At 37.1% G+C, this 13,207-nt stretch overlaps 1 pseudogene; it reads left to right on the forward strand.

Annotated features, from left to right (window-relative positions):
* The first annotated feature begins 1,972 nt into the window (after positions 1–1,972).
* LOC101608722 overlaps positions 1,973–13,207 on the forward strand; it is a 33,377-nt pseudogene continuing 22,142 nt past the window's right edge.

A 13,207-nucleotide genomic window follows, 5' to 3' on the forward strand; every position in this document is an offset into this window, starting at 1 on the left:
TCTAATTGGACTGGAGGCCTGCTCTATGGTAGTGAGTACATGCTTAGTACTGAAAACTTAATCAAAAGACTATGGTGAAGGTAGTCATGAGCCTTAAGGATATAAAGCCTGCTCTTGTCTGACTAAATGCAAATATTATGCTCACCAAACTGTCCTGTAAGCACTACAGTTAATGTTTGTATTCATATATTAATGCTACTCTCATTTTTCGTTAGAGAAGCTTCTCTTTTCAGATTGTGATGACCACTGGGATGGCCCAAAAAACAACATAGTGCTGAGAAGAAGTGCCAGAGGAGTGTCCAGCACTGAAAGTTCTCTATCAAACCCTCCAAGGATCAGGATCTATTGTGGAAGAGGTGGCAGAAAGAATGTAAGAGCCAAAAGAAAGGTATGACTCCTTACAATGCAACTATCCAGACAGAAATGGGCCTTACCCTTTCAGTGCCTAGCAATAATTTCACAAAACCCTCATAACAGGAGAAAAATATGACAACATCAAAATAAGAGAGAGACTAACTGAGAGAGTGAGGGGATATGATAGAGAGTTGAGTTGTGAAGGGGAAAGTGGAGGAAGGGAGGGAATTATCAGGGTTTATTGTCTGTAAGTATAGTTGTCAATAAAAAATTTTTAAAAAAGTTTCTAAGGAAAATGTCATAGATGTTGCTCCATAAAGGAAAAGATCATTAAGTACTGTTACCAAATATGTATGTGTGGGGCTAGGGAGATGGCTCATTGGGTAAAAGTGCTTACTTGCAAAGCATGCCAGCCCATGTTCAATTCCCAAGCTACCCACATCAAGCCAGGCACAAAACAGTAGTGAATGTGGTTGGTGTTCATTTGTAGGAACAAAAGGCCTTGGTGCATTCACACACACACCCCTAAATAAATAAAAATTTTTTTTAAGAAACACACATGTATCTGTGTGGGATGGTGGATGCTGAATAAGAAAAACTGTAGCACAATAGGAATATAGCCCTTGATATCATATTCACATATGGTAGAAATTAATACACTGCATATGTTACTTTTACCTTTCTGTAACAAAATATGTGAGAAACGTAAAGTTAGAAAGACTTAGTTGGTTCATGGTTTTAAGTGTTTAAGTTCATGATCTATTGTCTCCAACCTATTGAAACAGAACAGACACTCAGAAATCAGGGAGAAATAGCAGAAGGACCTGGGGACATGGTACCCTTTAGCTAGACCTATCTCCTAATAGCTCATTCAGCTGAAACTAAAAAGTACTTTAATCAGTTGATGAGGTCAGTAATCTTGTGATCCAATTATGTCTCAATAGCACCAGCCCCCTGGGGACTGAATCTTCAACACAGGAGACTTTGAGGATTTTTCAGATTCAAATTATAATAGTGTCTTTGAATTCCTCACATTAACATCATTGCTTAATTGTTGTATGATAGAAACACATGCAAACTGAAGAGCCAACCTGACTCCATCTTAACAGCAAGAGCCATTTTGATATAATGACTACATTAAGTTTCTGTTTCTCTAAGTTTCTATGTCTGAACTGGGGCCACAAATTTTTCCCTGGTTACTGTTCCCAGGATTGTGTATTCATGTTCCAGGTAGTAGTTTAACTTAAGGGCTGGTCTGCTTCCCTCACCATGCTTGCTTGCTTCTGAAAACCCCCTACCCTGTGATTTCTATGGTTTTGCCCTATAAAAGGAGACAGAGAAGCTGACTCAGGGCTTTTCTCTACATCTCCACCTTAGGGAGGCAGCCGTCAGACTGGCTTTATTGTGCACAATTAAAGGCTTGCTTCAATTTGGCCATAATTTGTGGTTGGTGGTCTTTATTCTCACTAATTCTGGGTTAACATAATGGAGGCCCCAAAGAGATAGAGACCCCCCCTGAACCCAAATTCAGAAGCTAGACCCTTCTCTCTGAGCCTCCAGCACTGAGCTATCACTCCCAGGGGTTGCGCTCCTTGAAGATGTTTGAAGGCCTGGAAACATGCCTTCTGTTCCACGACCAGCCAAGATGAACAGCCGCACACAAAAAAATAAAATCAACAAGCACCAGTCCAGGGAGGCCTCCAAAGGTAAGTCATAGTAAGGCATTTCCCTCTATGACATCTCATACTGGTGGGATCTTTTCTGGGGACAGAGAGGAGTCTGATGACACACATGTACACTCCTGTTCAGGGCAATTGCAAGTCAGTGCACTGCCCATCTGGTTCAGGACAACTACGGAGCCTACATTGTCCACTTGGTTGTGGTTCTAGGGAATAGCGAGATATCACATTGGCTAATTGGTTCTGGATATATCATTCAATAGTTGTCTGTTCTTTGTCTGTCTTTCATTTGTTCTTTTGTGTCTTGTACTTCTGTTTAGTGGTATTTTAGTCCTTTTGTTCTTAACATTTTTGGATCCTCCTAGGAACTGCATATCAAGTCAGAGGTTGTCCATGGGTGATCTGGACACCCTGACCACCCCAGAAAAATTGAAAATTGGAAATTAAAAATTGAGAGTAACCAAGTTTTGTTTTGAAAAATTCTGAATCTGAAATCTGAAATTATTCTTGAAGTAATTTCAAGTTTGGTTTTGGATTCTGGAGTTATAAATAGAATATGAATTTAAAACAGGAACATAAAATTTCTGAATGAATGAATGTGTGTGCGGGAAATGTGTCTGGAGTCTACACGAAAAGTGCACTTAGAATGAATGTGCATACATGTGAGTGTCTGTATGGCTCACAACCCTAAGATGGCAGAATGATAAACCAACATAGTGGGAAATTTATTGTGGAGGATGTCCTCCACCAATCCTACTGTCCTAGACTACATGACCAACTTTTATTGTTGAGTGTCCCCTAGAAGGAACACTGAAAATAATTAAAATCATAGTCCCTGAGAATAAGAAAAGGAGGTTAACACATAAGGGTCACTTTTGGACAGAAAGACAATACACAGACCTCTCCAGAGTTTATGCTGTCCCCACGATAATCTCTGATGGCTCTTAGCTTCTCTGCCTTACAGAGCCAGCAATAGGGAATCTCAGGATCCTGGCCCTAGCATGATGATGGGTGAGTCCCAAATTGCTACAAACAGCTGGGTACTTCTTATCTATCTATGCTTCTATGGGACTACTAACAGAAAACAGCCTCAAGATTTAAATTTAAATTTAGAAGTATTTAATAATGAGTTTGTCAGAAAATTTCTAAAATTTCTAATAATGTTCAGATCTGCTTATATGTTTCAGTATATTCTGTGTAAATAATATAAATCAAATATGATCTTCTCTTCTATAAAGAGCTAATTAAAAGAGCGTTTTGCAGAAGAAAAAAAAACAAATGGTCATATTAAGAGTCTTATAGTAAGGACAATAAAAGTTTTGTTGATAATTATAAGATAAACAGACTAAAGAAAATAAACTGGAGAGAAAACTTTAAATGTTGGATATTAAATGTTTGATGTAAAAGATTTGTTACAAAGTGGTTACATTGATTGTAGAGCAAAACTTTGTAAATGAAGATATGAATAAGCTGAAACTGAAGATTAAAGACAAAGTTGAATAAATCTTAAAGTACTTGAACAGATTACAGACTTCTTGAGATATAAAATGACTATTAACCTAGTGTTTACATCAGAATAACAAAGGATGGCCCTGGCTGATGGCAAGTTGCTATGGTATTCAGAATGTAAACTTAAAACTTTAGGGCTGGAGAGATGGCTTAGCGGTTAAGCGCTTGCCTGTGAAGCCTAAGGATCCCGGTTTGAGGCTCGATTCCCCAGGTTCCATGTTAGCCAGATGCACAAGAGGGCGCAAGTGTCTGGAGTTCATTTGCAGTGGCTGGAGGCCCTAGCACACCCATTCTCTCTCTTCTCTCCCTATCTGCCTCTTTCTCTCTCTGTCACTATCAAATAAATAAAAATAAACAAAAAAAATTAAAAAAAACTTTAACTCATTGATGTTAGTTAATCTGGTCATGATAATGGTTTTGAAAGACTACCTTTAGAGTACTCAACCAAGTTAGCTAGGTTCCTCTCTTTGTCAACCTTTTAATTAAATCTTAAGGTTAAAATTGGATTCTGATAATTGCTTATTCACCCATAGTTTCATTTGTCTTTTGTCATTTGTCTCAGCCTTTGATCATATTGTTCAAATTTTCTGAGCAGTGTACTAAAGTTTCAGTTTAGAATTCCAAAAGGAATTGCAATAGGTTATATATCCTATGAGTTCTATAGTTTTCTTCATTTATTTAATTCTTCATCCATATGTAGTAATAAAAATGTTTCATTTTCTTTGTTTTGGTTTTTCAAAGCAGGGTCTCAGTCTAGCCAAGGCTGACATGGAACACAACTGTAGGCCAGGCAGGCCTGGAATTCATGGTGATCCTACTGCCTTCACCTCACCTCAGATTAAAGGTAAGCACCGCCATACCCACCATAGATGCTTCACTTTCTTTAGCAATTTTGTTTCTTAATTTAAATCAATTTCTTTCTTTCTTTTTTTTTTTTTTTTTTTTTTTTGGTTTTTCGAGGTAGGGTTTCACTCTAGCCCAGGCTGAACTGGAATTCACTATGGAGTCTCAGGGTGGCCTCAAACTCATGGCGATCCTCCTACCTCTGCCTCCCGAGTTCTGGGATTAAAGGCGTGTGCCACCATGCCCAGCTAATTTCTATTTGTCTTATGAGTAACTTACCATTGGTTAAAAATTTTTGGCTAGGGCTGGAGGGATTGCTTAGTGGTTAAGACATTTGCTTGCAAAGCCAAAGGACCCAGGTTTGATTCCCCAGGACCCACATAAACCAGATGCACAAGGTGTCACATGCATTTGGAGTTTGTTCCCAGTGGCTGGAGGCCCTGGTAGGCCTATTCTCTCTCCCTCTCTCTATCTCCTTCTTTCTATCTGTCAAATAAATGAATAAAATAAATATATTTAAAGAAATTTTGGCTAGATTTTTTTACAAGTTATTACTTGCACATGGGAGCTCTAGTCTGATATATTTATGTGCATTTTTCTAGTCATTTAATGCACTTCTAATAATTCTGGTATTTTCAGGTTGATTATTGGAGATAGACTGAGAATATGAATATATGAATAATAGTTTTGTCTCACTTTTATTCATCTTTTATATTTTATTATCTTGAGTAGAAATTTAAAAACAAGTGTCTCATATGGTTTGCTCAGAGAATAAAGGAATTTGTGAAGAAGGGATTTAGCATTTTCTCATCAACTTAAAGGCAAGTGACTATGACATTTCTGCATATCTTGGACCAATTTTAATTCTAGTCTATCTTTCCAAATTGTTTTATAGCATATAGCCTTGAAAGAAAATGTCCTTCTATGGCACAGAATGGGCATGCCAGAGCCTCCAGCTGCTGGAACAAATTCCATACACATGCCCCATCTTGTGTATCTGGTTTATGTGGGTCCTCAGGAATTGAACCTAGGTCCTTTGGCTTTGTAGGCAAGCACCTTAACTACTATGCCATCTCTCTAGCCAATAAATGACTTTTAAAATGCTACAAGAAAATTATTTTATAATCCTTTCTAGAAACTGTCTTTTTCTTTTTTTTTTTTTTTTTTTTTTTGGTTTTAGTTTTACGAGGTAGGGTCTCACTCTGGTCCAGGCTGACCTGGAATTAACTCTGTCATCTCAGGGTGGCCTCGAACTCATGGTGATCCTCCTACCTCTGCCTCCCGAGTGCTGGGATTAAAGGCGTGCGCCACCACGCCCGGCTTAGAAACTGTCTTTTTCATACAATGGTAAATGGAACTAAATTATTATTTTGACCACAGTGATCCATATTAATGAGTATGAACTGCAAATTTAGCACTGATTATCATGAAAAACACTCATAATTCAGTTATTTTGCTCTTATTAAAAGCTATTAAGTGGTGGGGGGCTCCTCCCAGCTCCCTGGTCTGGGTCCCCTGTGCAGATGGAGTCTGGGCTAATGCAGTAGTGTGGAGTGAGCATGCAAGACTCCTATCTCCTTTCTCCTGCCAGTCCCCTGGTCCTACTAGGTCCCATTGTGCCTTGCTTGGTGGCAGGGGGTTGGGGATGCTCCATAAGTGAGCTGCAGAATTAGGCCTGTTGCTGTCATGTCTTGACTGGCCACTGGGTACCAATTTCCTGTACACTTGAACCAGAGAATGCCTGTGCGAAAGGACAAAAACTTGCTTCCTCCTCAATGAAATAAAGATTCTCCCTAAAAAGAGTAGAAACAATGCAAACCAGTCAACAAAGTCAGAAAACTGAAGGACTCCACCAAGGATGCCTGGTTCTACAGTGGAAGACTCCAATGAAACCAATAGAGAAATCAACAGAAATTCATTCCCAAAATGAAAACAAAACAACCAATGAGGCACTGATCAAAAAAAAAAAAAAAAAAAAGTCACTGAACTGGAAGCAAACCATCAAAGAACCAACAATCATATAAATGAAATTGAAAATAATCATCTCCTAGACCATTAAATGCTTGACAGTAGGCTTAACTTGATTGAAGAAAATGTTAGAATTCTCAAAAGAGATATGAATAAACTGAAGATGAGTCAAGAAATGAAAGATCTCAACAGCCAAGTGATTAAGCTTAATGGAGAGTTGATCAAATGGCAAGAATGAATTTCAGGAAACATCAAGAAAATCAGAACTTTAATTGAAATTGTACCTCAAAAAAGAGATGGACACAATGCAAAATAACACTATAGAAAACAAAAATAAGATAGAAATTATAAAACCTCTCTAGAACCACTCACCAACAAAGTTACTCATGTGGAAGACAGAACCTCTGACCTGGAAGACACAACAGAAGAAATTAACTGGGAGGCCAAAAACTTTTTAAGTTAAAAAAAAAAATCAAGTGAACAGAATGCAAGGGAATTGTGGGATACCTTGAAGCAACCAAACATCTGGATAATGGGAATACCAGAAGGAGAGGAAATCCAGGTGAGAAGCATACAGAAAATATCCAACAAAATTATTGAAGAAAACTTTCTGAATCTATTGAAAGAGAGGCCCATCAAAATACAAGAAGCCCACAGAACAGCGAACAGACAGGACCAAAGAATAAACTCTCTAAGACTTATCATAGTTAAAATTCTCAACAATGAAAACAAAGACAGAGAGTGTAAAAGGCAGCAAGAGAGAAACAACTCACAATATACAAAGGCAATTCCATCAGAATTATGTCAGATTTCTTTCTTTCTTTTTTTTTTAAATTTTTTTGTTTTTATTTATTTATTTATTTGAGAGAAACAGAGAAAGAGAGAGAGAGAGAGAGAGAGAGAGTGAGAGAGAGAGAGAGAGAGAGAGAGAGAGAGAGAGAGAGAATGGGCATGCCAGGGCTTCCAGCCATTGCAAACAAACTCCAGATGCATGTGCCCCCTTGTGCATTTGGCTAACATGGGTCCTGGGGAATTGAACCTCAAACCGGGGTCCTTAGGCTTCACAGGCAAGCACTTAACCGCTAAGCCATCTCTCCAGCCCTATGTCAGATTTCTTAATGGAAACACTGAAAGCCAGAGGGCCTGGAATATAACATACAACGTAGAAAAACCTGCGATAGCTTCCAACCCAAGCTCCTCTACCCAGCAAAAGTATCCCTTATACTAGATGGTAAAAGAAAAACTTTCTATGAAAAAAGTCAAATCTATGATTATATGAACACAATGCCAAACCTACAGAGAATACTTGAGGAAATACTCCACATAGAACAGTCAAACAATCAATCACAAGAGCCAATAAGAAGATTGTAATAACCAAAGTAGACTAGGCTAAAATAGTACAAAACACAAGAAAGCATCAAACGCCATAAAATACCTCATCATGGCAGGGATTAATTCAAACCTTACAGTAATAACCTTAAATATTAATGGATTTAATTCACCCATCAAAAGACACAGGTTATCAGGATGCATCAAAAAACTGGACCCTTCTATCTATGTGTTCAAGAAACCCACCTCACCAGTAAAGATAGACACCTCCTCAGGGTGGAAGATTGGAAGATGTTATTCCAAGCAAATGGAATTAAAAACAAGCAAGTGTTGCTATATTAATATCTGATCAGATAGACTTCAATTAAAAATTAATCAAAAAGTACAATGATTGTGATGGGGAGGCAATATGATGGAGAATGGAATTTCAAAGGGGAAAGTGTGTGTGGGGGGAGGGAATTACCATGGGATTTTTTTTTATAATCATGGAAAATGCTAATAAAAATTTTTTAAAAAGTAATCAAAAAGGACAAAGAAGGTCACTTCTTACTCATCAAGTGAAAGATCCAACTTGAACACATCACAATCATGTATATATATATATGATATATATATATAACATGTATATATATATGATATATATATATATATGTATATATATATATATATATATATATATATATATATATATGCCAAACACAGGTGCACCACAGTTTATACAACAAAATCTACTGAGTAATAAAGCAGAAATAAACACCAACACCATTATAGTTGGAAACTTCAATACCACACTATCATCAATAGACAGATCATCTAAGCAGAAAATCAACAGGGAAACAAAACAGCTCAACAACATCAGAGATCAACTAGATTTAATGGATATCTACACAACTTTCCACCCCAATTCTACAGAATACACATTCTTCTCAGCAGCCCATGGAACCTTCTCCAAAATTGACTGTAATTAGGTCATAAAGTGTGCTTCCATAAACTCAAGAAAATTGAAATAACACTTTGTATCATGTCAGATTGCAATGCTTTAACTAGAAATTAACAAGAGATACATCAAGAACTACACCAGCTCCTGCTGACTAAGCAACACACTTTTAAACAATAAATTGGTTGTGGAAGAAATAGAAAAAGAAATTGTATAATTCCTAGAATTGCATTCAATGAATGAAACACACAGCCTACCAAAACTTGTGGGATACAATGAAGGCAGTCTTAAGGGGAAAATTTGTAGCACTAAATGTCTTCATTACAAAGACAGAGAGATCCCAATTTAATAACTTGTCTGTCCACCTAAAGACACTCAAAAAATAAGAATCCAACCCAAAGAGCTCTAGAGCATAAATTAATGAATTGGAAACTAAGAAATTAATGAAAAAAAATGATGAAATGAAGAGCTGGTTCTTTGAAAAGATAAACAAGATTGGCAAACCCTTGGCAAATATGATCAAATAAAAAAAGAGAGAGAGAAAAAGTGAGAGAAGTCTCAAATTAACAAAATCAGAAATTGAAAGGGAGAGATCACAACAGACATCAATAAAATTGGCTTTATCCCAGGGATGCAAGGGTGGTTTAACATATGGAAATTGGTCAACGTAATACACCACTTAAATAAACTGAACCATGAGAGCCACATGATCATCTCAACTGATGCAGAGAAGGCCTTGGACAAAATACAACACCTCTTCATGATCAAAACAATAGAAAGAACAGATATGAAGGGTTTATATCTCAACACAATGGTCTATGTATAAAGCTCCTAAAGTTCAAATTACGCTTAATGGGGAAAAACTCAAGGAGTTCCCACTGAGATTGGGAACAAGACAGGGGTGTCCACTCTCACCACTGCTCTTCAACATAGTACTAGAAGTGCTAGCCCAAGCAACAAGACAGGAGAAAGAAATAAAAGGGATTCAAATTGGAAAGGAAGAAGTCAAGTTAGGCTTACTTGCAGATGACATGATCCTACATATAAGTGACCTGAAAGTCTCCATCTCAAAACTTCTAAAGGTGAAAAATTCCTTCAGCAAAATGGCAGGATACAAAATCAATGCATATAAATCAGTAGCCTTTCTATTTGCAAAGGAAAAATATACAGAGAAAGAAATCAGCCAGGCTGTCCCATTTTGAATAGCAAGAAAAAATTAAATACCTTAGAATAACACAAACCAAGAGTGTGAAAGACCTATATAATGAAAACAGTAAACAAAACTCAGGAAAAAAATTGAGAAGGACTGAGAATATGGAAAGACCTCTCATGCTCCTGGATAGGTTGAATTAATATTGTGAAAATGGCAATTATACTAAAAGCAACATACAGATTTAATGCAATACCAATAAAAAATACCAGGATCATTCTTCGCAGATATTGAAAAAAAGATAACAAAATTTATATGGAATGCTAGAAGGCCTCAGATATCCAAATATATCTTCAACAAAAACAAACAAATAAACAAACAAAAAAAAAACAACAAAAACCCTCTGGTGGTATCACTATACCTGGTCTAAAGCTATATTAAAAGCCATTGTGACAAAAACAGTCTGATACTGGAATAAAAACAGAAACATAGACCAATGGAACAGAATTGAAGACACAGACCTTAGATCAAGTAAGTATAGCTACTTGATTTTTGACAAAGGTGGCAATAATGTAGTGTGGAGAAATACAGCATCATCAACAAATAGTGTTGGACAAAGTGGATGAACATATGTAGAAAAATGAAATTAGACCCACTTATTTTGTTATGCACAAAAATCAAGTCCAAATGGATTAAAGACCTCAATATAAGACCCTGAAATTCTTCAGCTAATGGAATTAGAAATAGGAGACACTCTCCACAATACAGGACTGGAAAAAGACTTGCAGAAGAAAACCCCAGTAGCCCATGAAATTAAACAATCACTTAACCAATGGGATCTCATGAAGTGAAAGCTTTTGCTCAGACAAATATACTATAAGCAGTGTCAATAGAGTACCCACTGAATGGGAGAAAATACTCTCCAGCTATACCACTGACAGAAGCCCAATATCTAGAATCTACAAAGAACTAAACATAAAATAAATCAAACACCCACTCCAAAAGCGGGGCAGAAAACTGAATAGGGAGTTCTCAGAGAAAGTGTTACAAATTGTTAACACACACTTAAGAAAATGTTCAACATCTCCAACCATTAGGGAAATGCCTCTCCCCAGTAACTGACTATTGCCCCCATAATGCATGACCCACAATCCCCATAGAGTTGAAGGTCTCTTCAGAAAAGGGGCAGGAAAGAGGGAAAGGATGGTACCAACTTGTGGTGTTTACATACCAAATTATGTTCATATCTAATAAAAATAATTTTAAAAATAGAAGACAGACTGACTAGTTATAAACAAGAAGTTCAGTGGAAGTGAGATGGGAGAGAGATGACAAAAGAAGGTAATGGGAGAAGGTTATGATCAAAATATACCATGAATGAAAATTGTCAATAAAGAAGATTTTAAAAAGCTATTAGGGCTATAGAGATGACTTAGTGGTTAAGGAGTTTGCCTGTAAACCTAAGGACCTATGTTCAACTCTCCAGGACCCATCTAAGCCAGTCATACAAGGTGACAGAAGTAATCAAGGTTGCACATGTTTACAAAGTGGCACATGCATCTGGACTTCAATTACAGTGGCTGAGGTCCTGGTACACCAATTCTCTCTCTTGCTCTTTCTCTTGCTGTTGCTTTCACTCTCTTGCATAAAATGACCAGTCTGTTGAGCTTGCATAAAAACAAACTATTGCAATTTTGTGGAGCAGGGGGCAGAAAGAATATAAAAGCTACAGGGTGGGAGGGAAGACCCAGAAACATTGATTCTCCCCACAATGACTGACTGTTGCTCTCACAAGTCATAACCCACAATTCCATGGTGAATGCCAGAAATCCCAAGGAAGGCCCTCTGCGGAGTGGGGGCTGGGAGGACGGAAATGATAGTAGCAACATATAATGTATACATACAAAGTTTTTGCCTAACAATAAAAATTTTAAAAGATTCTTAAAAAGTTACTGGAGAAGTAACTTTATGCCAGAGGGGGATGATAAGTATCTATGATTGTTATTGTACTATAAGAGGACAAGATTAGTTCACATGTCTTTATCTGTTGCTCTCTTTTTCTCCCCCACCAATACTGTTTTGGAGAATACTTTTTAGTTCACTCAGCTTCCTATCTTCTTATCCCAGGCAACATGTAGAAAATACTGATATGGAAAGTGTAGATGAGTGTGAAATAGGGGCAAATGTACCTCAGTGCTAATTAGCTTGATTTTGAACAACTTGCTAGAGGCCACTGTGTGCTAAATCCCACAACAGACTCACAGGCTTATTCTAACGCTGTGATAATTCAACCAGTGTGATGCTTGGGCATACTCAGAGCATGGGAATGATGCTACGTTCTATTTTGCATGATACACTTTGTTGTACTTTATGTTCATTCCTACATTTATTTTTTTTAGAGAATCCACAAGTGCACAATACTTTAGTGTCTGCATTGTGTGGGCCTATGGTAGTAAATTGAGCACTTGTATGTCTATAATTTATAACAAGCAGATACATCTATATATACATGATAGAACTATGAATAATAACATGCAATCTATTGTGACACTTATCTACCTATAAGAATTTCTCCAGTTTTGGTTCAATTTATATTGCAGTTTACTATTACCATGTTTAACATCACAATAATATTTGTAACCAAGAAATAAAATTCATCCACACTGTTGTAATTACCTGTTCATTGCTGAAACAAAGTATCCAAAGGAATGCAGCTGAGGAAAGTTTTTATTTTGGCTTATGGTCTTGAGGGGAAGCTTAATGATTGCAAGAAAAGATGATCCTAGAACAGAGCCTGGACATCACTTCTGCTACTGCAGGTAGAAAATAGCAATAGAAGAGTGAACTGATCTGTAGCAAGGGTGCGCTGGGCTATAACATTCCTAAGCTCACCCCCGGAAACATCTCCTCCCAAATTGCCATCAGCTGGGGACCAAGGCTTCAAAACACATGAGTTTCTGGGGCCATCTTACTTAAAGCACCACTCACACTGGAGTCTGTTACAGTCTCTTCTTTTTCCAAACAAGCTATTTTTAATAAAAATGCTTTGATTTTTTTATTAGTTGTGTATACAGTTACAGTCTCTATTTTATTATAGTATATAGCTTTATCTTCATCTGCTTTAATGTCATTTTCCAAGTCATCCTTGTCTCCCTCATATTCTTTTACATTTTTGGGGTAAGTCATTTTCTCTTCCCCTAGAAAGCTTTTCCATGTTTTCTATTCAAAACCAGATACATGCTGTGTCCTTTCTAACATTTCTTCATTACATTCAATACAATTTCTTTCTTTGAGACTTCTGAGATATTTTGCCTGAACAAATTCTTTTGTTACTAGAAGAGTTTCTTTATTTTAACATTGACTCCCACAGCTACCAGTAACTTTCCCCTGAAATGTGGCCTATACTATATTGCCAAATAAAGAGGAATATTTTACTTC

The sequence above is a fragment of the Jaculus jaculus genome, chromosome 6 (assembly GCF_020740685.1).
Source record: "Jaculus jaculus isolate mJacJac1 chromosome 6, mJacJac1.mat.Y.cur, whole genome shotgun sequence".
Taxonomy (NCBI): Eukaryota; Metazoa; Chordata; class Mammalia; order Rodentia; family Dipodidae; genus Jaculus; species Jaculus jaculus.